Consider the following 13,432-nt stretch of genomic DNA (forward strand, 5'->3'; position numbering starts at 1 on the left):
TTTCAATAATTTTTCTTTCATTCTTGTAGTTCATTCAGTCCTTTTTTTTATTTGTCACTGAGAGTTTGGTACTTGGAAGAAACACTCATAAGATAAATTTGCCCTCGCATAACAAGCTCACCCTATTAGGAAGGTTCACTAAATTGTGACTTGTCTTGTACCAGTCGCCTCCTGCAAACTACACACTTCAGTTTGTTATCTTATCAGTGTTAAATAAAACTTGGAAATATTTAAATGTCATTATTATTAGTATAGTTAGGACAATAAATGTGACCTTTGTTAATACTGAGGCATCAAACCATGTCTGGGGTAGGCGTTATTTTGCTAAATACTGATTGAAAGAAATTTTTATGTTAATTTTTTAATTGTCACTTGTCAAAACAGTGGAGCGTGCAGGCTCAACATTACACCGTTCGCAGAACCAAAACCTGTTAATATGCCAGTACCCTTGAACGAAAGAAATTTATAGAACACATTCTCGATCTAACGTATTATCTCAAAATTATCCACACAAACCTTAACCCTTATTTTTATTGTGGGATATGGATCGATAATCGACAGTACAGACAACTTGTGTAGAACTAGGAACTTGACGTTTGTCCCCAGTAAAGCTCGGAAAATGCGTAAGTATTTTTTAAAGTTTATACTTCATTTGCTTACTTAAGATATCTTTTAAGCTAAATGAAAGTTAAAATTAAAATCTTTTCTCTCTTCCTTCCACTATGTATGATTTTTGATTTATTCAGTCTTTATTAGATGGCTTGGACAGGAAAAAACGGGAAAATGAATAAGAATATGAGGTAGGTGTTATTTTGCTGCAGACAGATGTAATGAAATCATTATGTTAATTTGTTCATAGCCATTTGTCTAAACAGTGGAGTGTGCAGGCGTAATAGTACAACTCACAGAACCAAAATCTGTTAATGTGCCAGTATTTTTCCACGTAAACGTTAAGCCTTATTTCAGTAAGCCCATCCCAAAGTACACTTAATATAAGGATCTCTCGAAACACACTAACATAGAATTTAAGTCTCATGCATCAGTTACCTGAACTGCTAAACGACAGCCACTCGTTATATATAAGTCCCAGTGCTCAATATAATGCACAAACTACAAAACTACAGCCACCAGTCTCACAATTTGTAAATTAAATGCTTTTAGTGTCTCACGTGTAAATCAGCTCTATTATAGCAAGTAAACGAATATTCTTTGAGAAGCTCACTTCTCAAAATGAAAACATCATTGAATTCAACTTCTGTATCGATCATGAGTGTGTTAAATTTACCAGCAATAGCTGTTTACATCAGCAAAATTCCACAGAGCGAGGTGGCGCAGTGGCTAGCACATTGGACTCACCTTCGGGAGGACGACGGTTGACGGTTCAAACCCGCGTCCTGCTATCCTCACTTAGGTTTTCCGTGATTTCCCTAAATGGCTTCAGACAAATGCCGGAATAGTTTCATTCAAAAGGCACGGCCTACTTTCCTCCCATTCCTTCCCTAATCCAATGGGACCGATGACGTCGCTGTTTGGTCCCTTCCCGCAAACCAACCAGTGAAACAACCGTCAGCAACATTCCAATAACAGTACATCGAAAGACTCCCAGCCCTTTTCTGTTGCAGCACTCTTCCGTGCTCTTGTAACTAGTAGACTGTAGACTGTCACTTAGTAGTCTGTCCTTTTCCGTTACTGCTACCCACAGTAGCAGCTTCCCACACACATAAAGAATTTTATCAGCGAAGACATAGTTTCTTTAAAGTTCCTTTAGTGCACAGAAAATGTTTTACGTTAGTGACAATGCAATAACATAAACAGATCTTTCTTCTACACACAATAAGATTCATTATAAAAAGATCATGAAATCTAAGAGTGAAGAAATTACAAAGTAGCAAAAGTCAACTACTTTACTGCACTGCTACTCCAGTAGTGCAGTTTAACCTAATACTAGATTAACGTGTTTCCGGTACCTCTGGCATAGTCAGGCATTAATTAGTAAACATGACAGTAAAATAGTTGAGAACATGATGTTGCGCGGCTGTGACTGTTGAAATTCAAACGATCATCTTAACGTAATTTAACTAGAAACTGTACTTTTCAGCGTAATCTGTCTGGTCTTATGGTTAGGCTTACCTGCAAAAAGTTTGAGATTACAGCTAATGTTGTCCACTAAGATACTAATGTGATGCTCTCCTGGAGCATACCATTATATTCAGTATTTGCAGATGCCTCTTCATCGGGATGAGACGGAGCCTGTCATCAAATTGTTCATTCAGTCTCAAGTCTGGTTAGATGCCGCACAAGAACGTTTTTACTCTTGATGTGATTCCGATTCAGTATCTTTTCGGATCTCTAGGAACACCGAAGGAGTATGACATTGTGACTCCTGAGATGCAACCCCTGTCACAGAGACTACTCTTGAGCCACGGGAGGCATCCAGGGCTGCATATGCGACAGGCGAGACTAGAACGACACTGTTCCCTCTGCACAGGTCGCCAACGGCGAGGAACTATGTTGCACGTCGCTCGTCACTTGCAGATGAAACGATGGAGGCGTAGCATTACTCTGAGCCGGCATATATGTCGCGTTATCCAAAGGTGATATGTAGCCATGGAAGTGTTCAAGTGTTTCCACAGTAGTAGATGCTTCAGCTCTAGCTTCTGTGAGGCGGAGCGAGGAAGAACTCAACTCTTCGACATTGTTTGTAGGAGAATGGTGACTGCATAGCATACTTGGACTTCGTCGTAGACGGTACTTGCATTGTATATCCGTCTGAAGTTGAACATTAGTCCATCTTAAATACGAGGGCGTTGAATAAGTAATGCAACGAAATTTTTTTCTGAAAACGGGTTGGTTTTATTCAGGGTACCAGTACATTATATTATTTCCCAATCTTTTGCCTGCGAATCTCTAATTTTCAATATAATCTCCATTCAATGCGACGGCCTTGTGCCACATTATTTGGAAAGCGCCATATGTCTGCATAATACCAGTCCACTGGTAGACGTGGAGTCAGTATCTTGCTCCGTCAATGGCGCTCCCTTCATCCACCTGCTGCTTCCGTGGAGTGCATCTTTCATAGGGCGAGACACGTGGAAGTCGGAACGTTGCGAGGTCTGGGCTGTAGGGAGGATAAGGAAGAGCAGTCCAGAGAGGTGTTTGGCCGCCTCTCGCTTGCGCAGAATTATGTGAGGCCTGGCGTTGTAATGGAGAAGGAGAAACTCGTTTGCGTTTCTGTGGCGACGAATATGCTGAACTCTTTTCTTCGACTTTACACTACTGGCCATTAAAATTGCTACTCCAAGAAGAAATGCAGATGATAAACAGGTATCCATTGGACAAATATATTATACTAGAACTGACATGTGATTACATTTTCATGCAACTGGGATGCATACATCCTGAGAAATCAATACCCAGATCAACCACCTCTGGCCTTGATACGCCTGGGAATTGAGTCAAACAGAGCTTGGATGGCGTGTACAGGTACAGCTGCCCATGCAGCTTCAACACGATACCTCAGTTCATCAAGAGTAGTGAGCCAGTTGCTCGGCCACCATTGACCAGACGTTTTCAGTTGGTGAGAGATCTGCAGAATGTGCTGGCCAGGGCAGCAGTCGAACATTTTCTGTATCCAGAAAGGCCCGCACAGGACCTGCAATATACAGTCGTGCATTATCGTGCTGAAATGTAGGGTTTCGCAGCGATCGAATGAAGGGTAGAGCCACGGGTCGTGACACATCTGAAATGTAACGTCCATTGTTCAAAGTGCCGTCAATCCGAACAAGAGGTGACCGAGACGTGTAACCAATTGCACCCCATATCATCAAGTCGGGTGATACGCCAGTATGGCGATGACGAATACACGCTTCCAATTGCGTTCACCGCTATCTCTCCAAACACGGACGCGACCATCACGATGCTGTAAACAGAACCTGTATTCATCCGAAAAAATGACGTTTTGCCATTCGTACACCCAGGTTCGTCGTTGAGTACACTATCGCAGGCGCTCCTCTCTGTGATGCAGCGTCAAGGGTAACCGCAGCCATGGTCTCCGAGCTGATAGTCCATGCTGCTGCAAACGTCGTCGAACTGTTCGTGTTGGTGATTGTTGTCTTGCAAGCGTCCCCATCTGTTGACTCAGGGATCGAGACGTGGATGCACGATCCGTTACAGCCATGCGGATAAGATGGCTGTCATCTCCAGTGCTGGTGGTACGAGGCCGTTGGGATCCAGCACGGTGTTGCGTATTACCCTCCTGAACCAACCTATTCCATATTCTGCCATCAGTCATTGGATCTCGACCAACGCGAGCAGCAATGTCGCGATAAGATAAACCGCAATCGCGATAGGCTACAATCCGACCTTTATCAAAGTCGGAAACGTGATGGTACGCATTTCTCCTCCTTACACGAGACATTACAACAACGTTTCACCAGGCAACGCCGGTCAACTGCTATTTGTGTATGAGAAATCGGTTGGAAACTTTCCTCCTGAAAAGCTAATCATTTGCATATCACAGCATCTTCTTTCTGTCGGTTAAATTTCGCGTCTGTAGCACGTCATCTTCGTGGTGTAGCAATTTCAATGGCCAGTAGTGTATTTGTGTACCACAATACACCGAAAATTTGATCGTTGCTCCATGAGGATGGACATCAAACAGGATTAGCCCTTCAGCATCCTAAAGACTATCACCATGATTTTAAGAGATGAGGGTGCGGCTTCGAAATTTTTCTTCTGAGCGAGAGGTGGTGTCGCACCATATAACTGGATCCGTGAATCAAATCGCACTGCAACAGCTTTTGGTGGCCAGGCGACACAGTCTATGGCTCCTTCCGTGTATGGCGATTTTACGACTATGACGAGTGGGGCCTGAAGATGGCATCAATGTAATGCCGAAACTGGTAGCACATAAGAAGTTCATAAAACAAAATAAATTTCTGCAATACATCCGGCTGTTGGTAAATTATTGCATAAAGAAGTTCATGCCAGCCGTCGTCCCACGATCCATGATGGATCAACGAAGATCGACTGCGAGTGTCCGCAGGTTCCAATACTACAGAAACCACGACTGTCTGAGGCCAGCCGGCACGCGAGAGATCGGACAGACTTGTACTACCTTATTTCGATGATGACAGACGCTTCGCCCAAAGACTCACTGTGCTTTTTTTTTAAATGCCAGGTCTCCGTCGGCATTCTGCAACTGCTTATGAATATCTGCGATGCTCCAGTTTCCAGCCAAAAGAAACTCAATGACGTCTCTCTGCTAGGAACGTACCTCCGTTACAGAAGCCATTTTGAAAGCCACGTATAGCGCCTCCACCTATCGGAACATCATGAAGGAATAGGGACTGAAGCGAGAATACCCTGTATTTTTTGAATCGAAAAAAAAAAATTGTTTGATTGCTTGTTCAACAACCCTCGTAGCATTCTGCTACATATAGAAGATGAGTCATACAGGATTCTGTGAATAATTACTTTCTCTTGTTGAAGGATTCTACATGCGCTCTTTTCCGCGATGACGTGTCTCAACAGCAGGTAATACAATATTTAATAATTTTTTCATAACGCGGGGCCACAGTCATAATATATTTCTTTAAAGTCAGTACCGCCATTAGACTCTTGTTTATTTACAGTGCTACATTTACACTTCAAAATACTAACACGAATTCTTTACAGACGAATGGAAAAACTGGTAGAAGGCAACCTTGGGGGAGATCAGTTTGGATTCCGTAGAAATGTTGGAACACGTGAGGCAATACAGACCCTACGACTTAGCTTAGAAAATAGATTAAGGAATGGCAAACCTACGTTTCCAGTATTTGTAGACGTAGAGAAAGTTTTTGACAATGTTGACTGGAATACTCTCTTTCAAATTCTGAAGGTGGCAGGGGTAAAATACAGGGAGCGAAAAGCTATTTACAATTTGTACAGAGACCAGATGGCAGTTACAAGAGTCGAGGGGCATGAAAGGGAAGCAGTGGTTGGGAAGGGAGTGAGATAGGGTTGTAGCCTGTCCCCGGTTTTATTCAAATGGTTCAAATGGCTCTGAGCACTATGCGACGTAACTTCTGAGGTCATCAGTCGCCTAGAACTTAGAACTAATTAAACCTAACTAACCTAAGGACATCACACACATCCATGCCCGAGGCAGGATTCGAACCTGCGACCGCAGCGGTCACGCGCCCGTTTTCATTCAGTCCGTATATTGAGCAAGCAGTAAAGGAAACAAACGAAAAATTCGGAGTAGGAAATAAAATCCATGCAGAAGAAATTAAAACTTAGCCAACTGTCATTCAGTCTAGATGGTGTACTCAGTAATGAAACAAAGCAGTAGGCTCTGCCAGAAATATCGACTCTTAGACAATGTGTCTAATAGTGTATTTTAATACGACAGTATGCCATCTTAGGCAATTTATAACACTTAAAACACTTGATAATGGCACTTTGAAGCCGAAATCATGATTGTGTAAGTGTAAATGTAACAGTCTAATGGCGGTACTGACTTCAAAGTAATACAATATTGTTGGAGTTGGTGCAAAAGTCTCCTGGTAAGTTGATCGCAACTCAGAGCTATAAATATAGGGTGACAGTTGAAACTGGTTCTTGTGTTGGCATTAGTTCGCCATTTGAGAGCTTTTGGCCCCACATAGTTTGGAGGAGTGGTGGGAGCAGAGGGGCGTTGGGGAGGAACCGCTGTCTCTCTGTCGCGATGAAAGCGCGCGCCCTGCCGCGGAAGAGCAATGCTCGCCGGCGGGATAAAAATGGCGGAAACTTTTCTTATTACGCCGAGGGCGGAGGAGGCCCCGCCGCGCCACGCCACGCCGTATTTTGTTCAAACAGGTGCGCCGTCTGGAGTCTGCAGCGCCACCTCCAGGGCGAAGACACGGCCGCGAGCGGGATGGGCGCCCGAGGAAGAGGTGGCGGTGGAGGGGGTGGGGCGTAAGGCAGAAGAAGGGTGTGGGCGGCGGAGGGCGGCTGGGGAGGCGGAAGGGTGGGGGTGGGCCACGACCTGCCTTTGCGAAAGAGACGGTTTCTCACTGTCAGAATACACAGGGTTCCTGTTTTCATTTAGTAGTGATATTTAAACTTCACAAGGCTGTAATGATCAGAAAAATGTCGCCATTAGTGACACAACTAAGTCTGACACTTTGTTTCACAAATCAGAAAAAATCGGATCACTCTGCTCAGTTCAAGCCCAAACTCAAAAACTTGTTTTGACACGCTCAACATTAATTCACTCATGTTGTTGTTGTTGTGGTCTTCAGTCCTGAGACTGGTTTGATGCTGCATCAAACCAGTCTCCATGCTACTCTCCATGCTACTCTATCCTGTGCAAGCTTTTTCATCTCCCAGTACTTACTGCAACCTACATCCTTCTCAATCTGCTTAGTGTATTCATCTCTTGGTCTCCCTCTACCATTTTTACCCTCCACGCTACCCTCCAATGCCAGATTTGTGATCCCCTGATGCCTCAAAACATGCCCTATCAACCGGTCCCTTCTTTTTCTCAAGTTGTGCCACAAACTCCTCTTCTCCCCTATTCTATTCAATACCTCCTCATTAGTTACGTGATCCACCCATATAATCTTCAGCATTCTGCTGTAGCACCACATTTCGAAAGCTTCTGTTCTCTTCTTGTCCAAACATTTTATCGTCCATGTTTCACTTCCATACACGGGTACACTCCATACAAATACTTTCAGAAACGACTTTCTGACACTTAAACCTATACTCGATGTTAACAAATTCCTTATAAGGCAGAGAAAACTCTACAAATTAGGTGAAACATTTACAGAAGAAAACATTAAAATTTTAGACATGGATGAAACAAGATTGTAAGATGAGAGCGCGATGGATTTTGACAAATTATAGACATTTCAAAAGTATAACATACGAAATAATCCTTAAAAATACATCTCATGTAGCGGTTGTTTCGCAGTTTCGCAAGATATTCTGAGACCCGTAATCGAAGTATAGCCAGTGCACAACAGATTTATGACAATTTCCTCGAAATGCGCAAATGAAATGTACTAAGTAACTTATGCACGCATGCCCGTCAACCAGAGGAAAAAAAATACCAAGAGAAGTAAATAATTCACGGTCTAAGGCACTGCAGTTATGGGCTGTGCGGCTGATCCCGGCGGAGGTTCGAGTCCTCCCTCGGGCATGGCTGTACATATTTGTCCTTAGGATAATATAGGTTAAGTAGTGTGTACGCTTAGGGACTGATGACCTTGGCAGTTAAGTCCCATAACATTTCACACACCTTTTTGTTTAAAAAATAACTCATGGAAGACGCTAGAATGTGCAATCGTGAAAATTTTAATGCGTGATTTCAATCCACATTTGCGGAAAGACACGAAATTCAGGAATACGATTGATCACTTCCCTGTGCAAAAACAGACCAATTAGAATGGAAAGAGATTTGTAGAACTCTGTATAAAATTCGGCCTCAAAATTATGTGAATCTATTTGAAGGAAAACCCTAAAAAAATAAACAAAAATAAATAAATAAATAATATGGCAACCACACAACAAGAACATACGGTAGGTGTATTCCAAAGTGATCATTTCTGCATTTGGTATCCTCATCATAAGGAGGTTTTAAATATTCAAGTCCGGGAAGTAGTAATTATTGACACAGACCACTACCAAATCCGAGTGAAACTAAATTTAAGCCCACTAAAATTTATCAATAGGATATCAGTAAATACAAAATGTGATACTAGTAAAATCCAGCCACTACTATCAGGAAACAAAGTAGCGTTCACGACATAGATTCACATAGTACTGTTCTGTGGCATCAATTTTAGGGGTAATCTACTGCCGTCAAAAATTATTTATTTTCTAGAGGCTAGCAGCAACAACGCTATGCGCAATGGAGGACAATACATTTTACAGGAGGTCCTTCAGTAATCATGGAATACTATACTGAATGAGTGGTTGGTAACAAGAGTGAATAAGAGATGAATCTGAGATTCACAACGACAGTACTAAAAATAAACATAATCTCGAAGTAGACTTAGTATCTCTGTCTGAGATTTAGAATGGAAAGACTGGCAAAGAACTGGAAAACCACAGCTCTTTAAAAATAAAGAAAACGAATGCATCATTGCCCATTGATTGTAAAATATCATATAACTCAACTCACAGATAAGAGTTATAGTCGACTAATGTTTGTATTAAACAGGATTTAAATTTTACATTCAACACACATAAAAAAAAGTTTTGCATCCCCTTGATTCCGAGAGTTCCGGAACCTCTAAAGAAAATTTGAATAGAGATCAACATAAACATCATTCCCGCCTTTTCTATTGCTCACGAAAACCAGAAATTGCGTATTGTACCACCACACAGCGAGACCTTCACAGGTGGTGGTCCAGACTGCTGTACACACCGGTACCTCTAATAAGCAGTAGCACGTCCTCTTGCTTTGATGCATGCCTGTATTCGTCGTGGCATACTATCCACAAGTTCACTGTTGGTCCAGATTACTACTCAACGGCGATTCGGCGTAGATCCCTCACAGGGTTTGGTCGTCCATAAACAGCCCTCTTCAGTCTATCCCAGGTATGATAGATACGGTTCATGTCTGGAGAACATGCTGGCCACTCTAGTCGAGCGATGTCGTTATGCTGAAGGAAGTCATTCACAAGAAGTGCAAGATGGAGGCGCCAATTGTCGTCCATGAAGACGAATGCCTCGCCAGTATGCTGCCGATATGGTTGCACTATCGGTCGCAGGATGGCATTCACGTATCGTACAGCCGTTACGGCGCCTTCCATGACCACCAGCGGCGTACGTAGGCCCCACAAAATGCCACCCCAAAAGAGCAGGGGACCTCCACCTTGCTGCACTCGCTGGACAGTGTGCCTAAGGCGTTCAGCCTGACCGGGTTGCCTCCAAACTCGTCTACGATTGTCTAGTTGAAGGAACATGCGACACTCATCGGTGAAGAGAACGTGATACTAATCCTGAGCTCTCCATTCGACATGCTGTCGCGCTCATCTGTACCGCGCTGCATGGTGTCGTGGTTGCGAAGTGGACCTCGCCATGGACGTCGGGAGTGAAGCTGCGCATCATGCAGCCTATTGTGCACAGTTTGGGTCGTAACAAGACATCCTATGGCAGTGCACGGAAAGCATTATTCAACATGGTGGCGTTGCTGTCAAGGTTTCTCCGAGCCATATTCCGGAGGTAGCGCTCATCTACTGCACTAGCAGCCCCTAGGCGGCCTGAGCGAGCCATGCCACCGGTAGTTCCTGTCTCTCTGTATCTCCTCCATATCCGAACAACATCGCTTTGGTTCACTCCGAGACGCGTGGACACTTCCCTTGTTGAGAGCCCTTTCTGACAGAAAGTAACAATACGGACGCCATCGAACCGCGGTACTGACCGTCTAGGCATGGTTAAACTACAGACAACACGTGCCGTGCACCTCCTTCCAGGTGGAAGGACTCGAACTGATCGGCTGCTCATGCATGGTTGTTTACATCGTTGGGCGGGTTTAGCGACATCTCTGAACAATCAAAGGAATTGTGTCTGTGATACAAAATCACTGTAACGTCTTTCTCCAGGAGTTCTGAGAACCGGGGTGATGTAAACAGTTTTTTGATGTGTATACAAACAACTGTGTGAAATCAGTAAAGTAGTTTAGATTTACAGTGTGGGGTGGGAGATGAAAACACAGTTGAAGAAGAGCATGACTTTTTCTTCAAAATTTTTGATTTTGTACTAACTTATGTATTCCGACAGTTAATAACAGGTTCGGCCATTGTGGCCGAGCGGTTCTAGGCGCTTCAGTCTGGAACCGAGCGACCGCTACGGTCGCAGGTTCGAATCCTGCCTCGGGCATTGACGTGTGTGATGTCCTTAGGTTAGTTAGGTTTAAGTAGTTCTAAGTTCTAGGTGACTGATGACGTCAGACGTTAAGTCCCATAGTTCTCAGAGCCATTTGAACCAGTTAATAACGGGAGTAGCTTGCTAGATTTAAACAACTGTCGGTATACACTGATCAGCCAGAACATATGAGCACCTACCTAATAGTTGGTTTGTCCACCTCTGGCGCGGATAACAGCGGCGACGCGTCGTTGCATGCAAACGGTGATGCCTGGTAGGTTGCTGGAGGGAGCTGGCACCATATCTGCACACACAAGTCATCTAATTCCCGAAAGTACAGCGGAGAGGAGCTATGGGCCCTGACGCCACGTTAAATCAGAGCCCGCATGTGCTCTGTCCGGTTCAGATCTGGCGAATTGGTGAGGGGGGGGGGGGGCAACACGTCACGTCAATTGGTACTCGCCACTGTGTTCCTCGAACCACTCCATCACACTGCAGGCCTTATGACATGATGCATAGTCTTGTTGAAGAATGCCACTGCCGTCGGCAAACATAATCGTCATGAAGAGGCGTACACGGTCTGCAACCATTGTGCGATATTCCTCGGCCGTCATGGTGTCTTGCACGAGCTCCACTGGACCCATGTACGCCCACGTGAACGTTCTCCAGAGCATAATGGAGCCGCCGCCAGCTTGTCTCCGTGCCGCAGTACAGGTGGCAAGGAGCTGCTCCCCTGCAAGACGACGGATTCGCACGCTCCCGTCGGCGTCATGAAGAAGGTATCGGGATTTATTAGACGATGCAACACTCTGCCACTGCGCCTATGTCCAGAGCTCATTTCAGTAGTAGTTGCCGATGTCGCGGAGTCAAAATTGGCACATGCATGAGGCGTCGGCTCTGGAGGCCCATCGTTGGAAGTGCTCGGACCACAGATTTTTCAGACCCACGTGTACTGTGCCCAGCATTATAGTCTGATGTTAGTTCCTCCATACTTCAAATGGTTCAAATGGCTCTGAGCACTATGGGACTTAACATCGGAGGTCATCAGTCCCCTAGAACTTCGAACTGCTTAAACCTAACTAACCTAAGGACATCACACACATCCATGCCCGAGGCAGGATCCGAACCTGCGACCGTAGTGGTCGCGCGGTTCCAGACTGTAGCTCCTAGAACCGCTCGGCCACTCCGGGCGCCCCTCCATAGTTCGCCGCCTGTCCTGTTTTACCAGTCTCCCAAGTCAACGACGTCCGACATCCGCAATGAGGGGGCGGCATAAAGTCCCAAGGCGTCTGGACGAGATTTCAACTCGGTTTCGCCAAATACTGAAGGCAACCACAACAGCACTCCTCGAACAGCCTGCCGAGCCTCTGGGCCATCACAATCTGCCCCACGGTCAATCCCAGACAGATCGCGCTCCTTCCATTCTACAGACACACACACACACACACACACACACACACACATAGCACACGCACTGGTACTACACGCACCGTGCGCGTGTCTGACTAGCAGTCTCACTTTGCCAGGTGACGCTGCTTTTGCGTGGACCGCTTTACATCGATAGTACGTCGTTGATCATAAAGTTCTGGCTGATCAGTGTACTTACGAGATGTAGCCTCTGTCTTTCATGATGGGGTTCAGGGAACGCTGTGTGCAAGCGACTGAATAAAGAAGAAGAAGGAAAAAAATCGTCGTTTCATTCGAGAATTATCCGTAACAATACAAACACAGCAACGCTCTCTGTAGCCACCCACACCAAATAGGTAATCTCTTTGCACCTTACAGGCAGGCACGAGTAAGAGAAATTCAAATCATCTCCTATACCCCCCAAAATACACTACAACAATACTGAATTCTTCCAGTGTCTCAGACGGTATTATATCACAATATTACTGAGTTTCGAATTTTGATGACAGTGCTCTGAATGATACTGAAAATAATCCAGGACCACGTTCGCTTGTAAGGACCTGTCACGCCAGCTTCGGCCGACATTTGGAACTACGCGGTGAGTTGACAGCGTGAGCTTGACTCTTTTAACGCTGCACGCGAGAGCTGGTTTTGCCAGGACCGCCTTATATCGATAGCAGGTAGTTGATCAGAGTACTTACGAGATGCCTCTGTCTTTCATGATGGGGTTCAGGGAAGGCGGTGTGCAAGCGACTGAATAAAGAACAGAAGGAAAAAAAAAACAACGTCGTTTTATTCGACAGTCACCTGTAACAACACAAACACAGCAGTGCTCTCCATAGCGACACACACGAAACCGGTAATCTCCTTGCACCTTACACGCACGATAAGAGAAATTCAAATCATCTCCTATAACCACCCCCCCCCCCCCCACCCCCTCCCATATACACTTCAGCAATACTGAGTTCTTCGAGTGTCGCAGACGGTATTATCTCAATATATGACTGACTTTTGATAACAGTGCTCTGCATAATACTGAAAATAATCGACGCCCACCTTCGCTTGTAAGGATCTGTCACGCCAGCGTCGGCCGACGTTTGGAACTACGCGGTGAGTTGACAGCGTGAGCCTGACTAGTTTAACGCTGCACGTGAGAGCTGGACCGGAACTGATGTTTGAGCGTCCA

This window comes from Schistocerca americana, chromosome 1 (genome assembly GCF_021461395.2).
Source record: "Schistocerca americana isolate TAMUIC-IGC-003095 chromosome 1, iqSchAmer2.1, whole genome shotgun sequence".
Taxonomy (NCBI): Eukaryota; Metazoa; Arthropoda; class Insecta; order Orthoptera; family Acrididae; genus Schistocerca; species Schistocerca americana.